We start from the raw sequence: 7,630 nt of genomic DNA on the forward strand, positions 1-7,630 counted from the left end.
ATTTCTCTTTGACCTGTCAGTCACAGATGAAGCCCTGCTGAGACAAGTCATCAAAACAACCAGCGAGGAAATTGAAAGGAGATGTCGTCTGGGTCGCAACACCTGCACCAAAGTCATCTATGCACAAAGTGGTCAGGTAAACTCGTTCATCACCCCATGGGGCCTTTATGAGTGAGTCTGCATCCCTTCGGCCTCTCAAATGCCCCAGCTGCATTCCAGAGATGTATGGAGTAGGTGTTGGACTCTCTATGTAATGAATGTTTCATCCCGTACCTAGATGTGCTATGCCAGATCCTTTGAGGACGGGTTAGGGTTAGTGTTAGGCGGGTCCTGAGGGCTCTTCCACACCATGGCATTAAACTCAGGCCTGCCAAGTGTGAGTTATTTAAGGAGGAGGTGTCACGAACCCCCGGCCATGATGATTATTTGAGTGTTTGTTTTTTTCTGGGATTTGCGTGCTGGGTGCTTGTTATGTTTTCGTCTTGTCCTGTGGTGTTTGTGTCACTTTCCTGGCAGTGTTCGGGGGGCGCACCTGACAGAGGTCGTCACCGCACCTGCACCTTCATCAACCCAGTAGTATTTTAGGAGCAACCACACATCCAGTCAACGCTGGATCGTTGTGAAGTATTATGTATGTTAATGCTTTCCAGACAGTAATAGAGCTAAGTTACCTGTTTCTGCCCGCCTGTTTCTACCTGCCTGAGCTACTCGCCTCTCGTCTGTTTTTGTGCCCACAACTAACCGTCTCTCTCTGTCTCAGGAATCATCTCTGGAGACCAGCCCTGGATACTCAGTCCAAGAACTCACACTCACATCTCTCGTAGAATCGTGTGTGGACCTTCACCCTCCAAGCCAGTCAGCCAGCCACTCTCAGGAACGTCTCCCACCTCTGGACCCCGACTCTTACCTGCCAGCAACCCCCCTCGCACAATTACACTTTGTCAAATAAAAAGTTGAAATCACCATCACTTGTCCGGTCTGCTTCTGGGGCTCCCTCTGAATCCTGACAGTACGATCCGGCTATGACAGACCCAGCGGATTTGGACAAGGTACGTCAAGCCATAACTCATCAAGAGTCCGTTTTAGGACAACATGGTCAGTCCCTCCGTGAAATCACGACTGGATTACGGACCCTCGCCTCCAGTGTGACCGCCATCCGAGCCCAACTCAGTTCGCAAGCCAGCGCCGCTCCCGTACCCGTGCCTTCTGCTGCCACCGCTCCTCCCTCAGTCTCCGCCTCCGATCGGGAGCCCTGGATTACCGCACCTGAGAGGTATGACGGTAATCTTGGCCAATGTTGTGCTTTTTTTCATGCAATGTGGACTTGTCTTTGATCAGCAGCCTCACACCTATACGTACGAGAGATCTAAGATTGCTTACCTAATCGGTCTCCTCCGAGGTGACGTGTTGGTATGGGCTTCCACTGCATGGGAGAAGCACTCGCCGGCCACCACCACATACGTCATGTTCACGGAGGAGATGCGCAAGCTGTTTGACCACCCTGTAAGAGGTAAAGACGCATCAAAGAGGCTGTCTACTCTGCGACAGGGGGGTCGCAGCGTGGCCGAGTATGCCATTGAGTTCCGCACTTTGGAGAGTGGAGAGTGGGTGGAATGATGAGTCACTAACTGCTGTTTTTGCTAATGGTTTGTCTGACCTGTTGAAGGATGAGCTTATCTCTTACCCAGAGTCCCAGTTTGGATGAGTTAATCTCCCTCGCTATCCGCATTGACAACCGCTGCCTGGAACGCTGGAGGGAGAAACGCCAGGCTGGAGGTTACGAGCACTTCCGTGTTCCCCGCATCTCTGGTTCGGCGGGCCCCGCCCCCTCTCACCCTGCTCCAGTTCCTCAGACTTTCTCCAGGAGGGAGAGCTCCCCGGGTGCCGAGCCGATGCAGCTGGGCCGTACTCGTTTGGATGAGGAGGAACGTCTGAGACGCAGGACAACTAACAGCTGTCTCTACTGCGGCCAGCCCGGTCACTACATCGCCACCCGCCCTCAACTGCAGTCAAACAGGCAGGCTCACTAGTAGGAGGAAGCATCCTAGCGAGCAAGCTTCCTGTCTGCGGGCTCCGTTCCACCTTTCTTTCCACCATAAAGGTCAGTCCAGCTTTGATCGATTCAGGAGCGGACGAAAGTTTTTTGGATTCTCTGGTAGTTAAACAGCTGGGCCTCCCCACGGTGCCTCTGGAGGCTCCCTTAGAAGCTAACACCCTAGACGGCAGACTCCTGGCCCGAGTGACTACTAAGACTGGTCCAGTCCGGCTCCAGCTCTCAGGTAATCATATTGAGGAAATTAGTTTTTTTGTCTTAGACCCTTTTTGCCTGTTATCCTTGGTTACACTTGGTTAACTAAGCACAATCCCCACGCTGGTCTTGACACTGAACTCTGTGTGTGTGTGTCCTTAGTGGAAACAACCATTTCCTTATTGAGAGTCGGTAACTCACTCGGTTTGATCTAAGTGTTGGTCTGCAGAATTGGGCTAGGAGAAGCTCATCACTGATTACTTACACCTGTTAGAAATTACTTGTTTTAGATACACTAGGTTTAGGGGTGCTGCGCTCCCAGTGTTTTGGTTTTTGAACGACGGCTAGAGAGGTTTTTTGCTTATTCTTTTTGTAAGTAGTTTAGTAATCCCTCATTTAGGAGGGATCTCTTTTTGTTATATTTGGTTCTTTGTTTTACGCAGCACCCGCTTGCCCATTTTCTGTTTGACTTTTTGTTGTATCGTCTGTTTAATAAATAATCTTTCCACCCATACCAAAACCATCTGGTTTATGTTTACGTCTCTCCTACACCTAGTGAGCGGGGACGTAACACTGTAGTATAGACCTGTTGCTAGTTGCCAAATTGCCCGGGGGCTGCCTGTATAACATCTCCAAACCTGAGTGGGAGGCAATGGAGACATATATTAAGGACTCCTTAGCCGCTGGCATTATCAGGCCATCCTCCTTGCCACTAGGGGCAGGATTCTTCTTTGTGAGTAAGAAGGATAAGAAGGATAAGAGCCTACGTCCCTACCTCTGATGTCTGTTGCCTTTGATTCCCTCCAGGGGGTGACAGTCTTCACAAAATTGGACCTGCGAAACGCCTACCACCTGGTGCGCATCAGACGAGGGGACGAGTGGAAGACAGCCTTTAATACTCCTTTAGGACATTTCGAGTACCTGGTCATGCCTTTCAGACTTACAAATGCTCCTGTTTTTCAGTCTAGTTAATGAAGTTCTCAGAGACATGTTGGGCCGTTTTGTTTTTGTGTACCTGGACGATATAATTTTTTCCAAGGACCTAACTGAACACATCCAACATGTCCGATAAGTATTGCAGAGACTCAGAAACCGTTGAAATCACCATCACTTGTCCGGTCTGCTTCTGGGGCTCCCTCTGAATCCTGATAGGAGGTGCGCTATGTGGGGAGGCTTGTCTCAGCCAAAGGAGTGTGGATTGATACCAGAGACATAGCAGCCGTCCAGGCTTTAAGGGAAAGCACCCCAAACTCTGTTGGAGATGTTCGAAAGCTGCTGGAATTTCTAAGCTACTAGAGAGGCTATGTGCAGGACTTCAGTCAGGATTACAAAGCTGTTGTATAACCTTCTACACATGAAAGGAAACCACACCGCACTCTCAGTTTAAAACAGTTAAGGGGAAGGGAAGCCAGCTGTCTTCGAGCCCTCCCATACAGTGGACCCAGGATCATTAAGGAGTCCTTGACCAACTGATAAACATCTTGTCCAGCCCACCTGTGTTAGCCTACCCCAACTTTGACCTGCCATTTGTGTTAAACACAGATGCGTCAGAAAAAGGCCAAGAGCATTGTTGTAGCAACGGGTAGTAATTTTGGTATGAATTACCATAAATAAGCTCTGATGTGCTGATGTGTTTACTGACACCTTTACAAACCGTATTATTTTCAGGCCCTGTGACTAGTAGATCAGCGATTCTGACCCCTGTCATTTAGTAAATTGACAACCCCTGCTTAGGTGACATAAGTTATTGATATTTCCTATTATGTTCATACTATTCATTATGGATGGGAATCAAGACCCGGTTCTATAAGGAATCTGTTCCAAATTTCTTAAAACCCGACACTCAAGGTACAAGGTTGTTTATTAGTCATTATACAACACAAGGCTGCATAACGAAACGACACGTGACACACGCATGCACGTACGCGGTGGAGAAGCAGCTCTTTACTTTAAGTACGTGCAATAAAACAGTCACAAAGAAAAGACAATATTTTATCAATACATCTGTTCAATAAGCATGTGGCGGTACTGTTTTGACAGGCGTCAGGGGAAAGATGATTAAGGCCTGGTTCCCGACCACATAATAAATGAAAATAGTGTTCGTTTGGAGAAAGGTTTAACAAGTATTTTAATGGAAAAATGCCTCTTCAATAATCAACCAATGCCTCTTGAAATAAGTAACAAAAGAATGAACGGGGAAGGGGCTTTAAATGAAAACAAACTAGCAAGGGCTCGCAGGCAGCAAGTAATTATATACTTATATTTGTTTCAACACCAGAGCTGCTTTAAGAGCTATGGGCTTTATGTCCACTCTGAACTCAAAGTACTCTTATTTATACTGCAATGAACACAGGAGACAGCAAAAGGGATCTCAGCAGGCCCCAAAGGACAGAGATATAGGCTGGCTTTGTCTAAGGATTGAGTGCTTCACACATTGCATAGGGTTCAGAATGCTTTGGGAATGAGCCACTGGTGTACAGGAATGCCCTCTTCTTATGCCTTCCAGAGTGGGTGTTGGCCAAGAGGGAATGCAACACTCCCTGTCCAGTAGGTGCTAAACAACTAAACAACAACCAGAGTAATGGAGACTCGGCCAAGCTAATGGGAAAAATGTAGAAAGCTCCTTTCTACCCAGTAACGTTACCTGCAGGTAACGTCATGAACTTTGACAAATTGACTGCCCCTTTAGTTTACTTTGTGTAAAAATTACTTTCTTGTGTAAAACTGGGATACACTTACAAATCGTAACATTGTAGACATGTAGGCTGTTCTAGGTGATATCCTTTTGATAACTAATGTGATATATCTTCACCTCCATTCACAATATGAATAACATTATCTCTTGTAGTGATGAGTAAATGTTTTGGCCATTGACTATTTTATCATAGTACAGATGTGGTCTATCATGTCATTTTATCCATTTATGTTCAGTATATTTATACTGAATGAGTGTAAATAGAAGAGTCAATATTCCCACATCTCATTCAGGTGTTACTTGCTCTGATTTGGGGTGGACAGGGCAGGTAGCACAGATAATAAATTGGAATAGATACAGAGAAGATTAGCTGAAGGAAAATCTGTCAAAGCCTCACACATCCTCCACATTCTTGTTAGGTGTAAAGTGATGTGTGTATGTGAGAGGGACCTAAAGGAAGACCAGAGAGGATGTGTAAACTTTCTTTTCAATTTGAAAATGCAAATCCTAATTTGTTTTTGTTTTTTTGAGAGGATTCCCAGCTGCCCAGGGCCCAGTGAAACACAGGCAGCATGACCTGTGCCTGCCACCAGGTCACCACCAGGACCCCAACAGCAACCTGAACACCCATCTACTCAGCAGCCAGCTCCACTGTCTTGGAGCTGAAGATGGACAAAGACCCAGCCATCGCTCTCCATCTCCAGGTTTCAACCAGCTCGGACACAGGGCTATGCTCATAACATGCAAATTATGTAAATAGTGGGGCTTTTCTGTGTTTTTTCAATACATAGTTAGTCTTATATAGTCTCTCTATATAAATATTGTTTAAAAGTTAAAACATGACAATTTGTACATTATGTAAATATTGTCAGTACTGCGTTTTATTTCTGTTTGGCTTTTATACACGTAGTAAACATTTTGCTTGAAAGAAAGTTGTTGTTGTAATGCTTTTTTTATTTGCACACATCCCCATAAAGCGTGATGTGTAGTCGGAAGTGATTATACAGTCCTGTTTTATTTCAGTTCCTCTAACATTAGGTGAAAGTAGAGTCACGTTCACTTTGAAGTATAACTCTTACAGCAGCAATCTGTATCTTTTATTATGGACATGTAGCCAACCAAACCTCTTGCTTTGCAGTAGCACAGGCAGCCAATACAATCTGGTTATTCCTAAAGCATCTAAATAATCTTAATAAAGAATTATTGTGGCAGCAACACGGAGCAGCTTGATGTTGAAGCAGGTAAACCTGCATACAGAGGAAGCTGTGCGTCATGCCTAAAGCCCAACAGGACTGTTTTATCCACCCATATTTTCTCTCTCTCTCTCTGTGCATCTCAAAAATTATTGTTTCCTGAATAAATAACAGCGGGTAGCTGATGAGTGAAAGTCAAGATTAGTTTCACTGGCGAGATTCTGTTTATGGACTTACCGTCGGACATCGCTATCGCTCTCTGTAGAGACTAAATACGCTTTTAATGCGTCGTTAATGGAAAGTGAAATATATAAAATAAATAATATATTTATTTGCCGGCTTGTTAAAGAGCAACGCAGGCTGCTTTCTAACATAGTGCAGTGCCATGGTGTGCGCTCACTGGATTTAAGTTACATTATTAGAACAATAAAGCCTTAAACTGAAAAAGGTGTTTGCCTGATTTTCTAAATGTTTGCGCCCAGCTCTGTGACTGAGTGAGAGTGCCCGAGACCAGGCGCCGATGCGGTGTGTGATTGATTGATTGATAGACTAGTCATTCAAACCACCTCCGATGAGCCAACACCAAAAAAAGTGAGGGGGACAAAACATAGATTTTGAAATGTGGGGGGGACATGTAGGGGGACATGCCCCCCCCACATTTCAAAATCTATGTTTTGTCCCCCCATGTATAATGGCTCCTACGCGAATGCAATATGGCATGTTTGGATCTGTTGTACACAATAAAGTGCGTTCTCATGGTCAGTGTGATGTAACATTTCCATCCTGAGCTGGTGGTCATTGTGGAAACTAATTAATTTCGGGGTCTTGAATTGGAACCTGAGCTGTTTAAAATGCTTTAGAATTAATAACAACTTCTTAAATATCTTTTTTATCTTACACTAGTGTTTCCCCCTAGGGGGCGTTCCGAGGACGATGGGGCGCGCTGGAACCAATATTTTGGAAGGGGGGGCACTGAGCTGCTTTTGGATGGCGTTTGTTAGTTGGAAATTCTAAGGCGAATTTACACTTAAGATTCACAACATTACGAGTTTAAACTTTAAACTACTTGCAAAAAACCTGCTGTCTACAACATTAAAACCTGCCAGTTTAGTTGTGCATTTTTTCTCCATCAGCTACTTGTGGTGCAGCTTTGTGCTGCCTTCACGGGAACGGGAAGTCAGAGTATCATCTCTAAAATTTTGCCCACGTGGCGTTTACTGTGTAAACTCTGGAAAATTGACGTTCTCTTTCTTGGTGGAAAAGTGTTTATTTCTCTGAGGAATACACCGTGAACGTCTTGTTATCTCAGTGGTTACACATTTACAAGAGGGATCTTCTGCTGTCGGACTTCCTGAAAGCAACTTCTCTGCGACACCAGCGAGTGATGTGGACCCTCCTCGCGCTGTGAGTCGCAGACAGTTTGTGCCAAAGCGGACATATACTGTAGTTTCAGTAGGCTATAAAAATGTAACGTTAAAAACTTAAGACTTGTCT

General features: G+C 45.2%; 1 protein-coding gene and 1 long non-coding RNA gene across 10 annotated transcripts in view; both read left to right on the forward strand.

Annotated features, from left to right (window-relative positions):
• sytl2a (synaptotagmin-like 2a) overlaps positions 1-7,630 on the forward strand; it is a 44,536-nt gene that overhangs the window by 19,157 nt on the left and 17,749 nt on the right. The window lies entirely within an intron of this gene.
• Positions 21-5,727, forward strand: LOC123963729. Its single transcript, XR_006823251.1, has 3 exons — positions 21-136; positions 761-2,279; positions 5,477-5,727. It is a non-coding gene; the product is annotated as an uncharacterized LOC123963729 (long non-coding RNA).

Source organism: Micropterus dolomieu, linkage group LG23, assembly GCF_021292245.1.
Source record: "Micropterus dolomieu isolate WLL.071019.BEF.003 ecotype Adirondacks linkage group LG23, ASM2129224v1, whole genome shotgun sequence".
Taxonomy (NCBI): Eukaryota; Metazoa; Chordata; class Actinopteri; order Centrarchiformes; family Centrarchidae; genus Micropterus; species Micropterus dolomieu.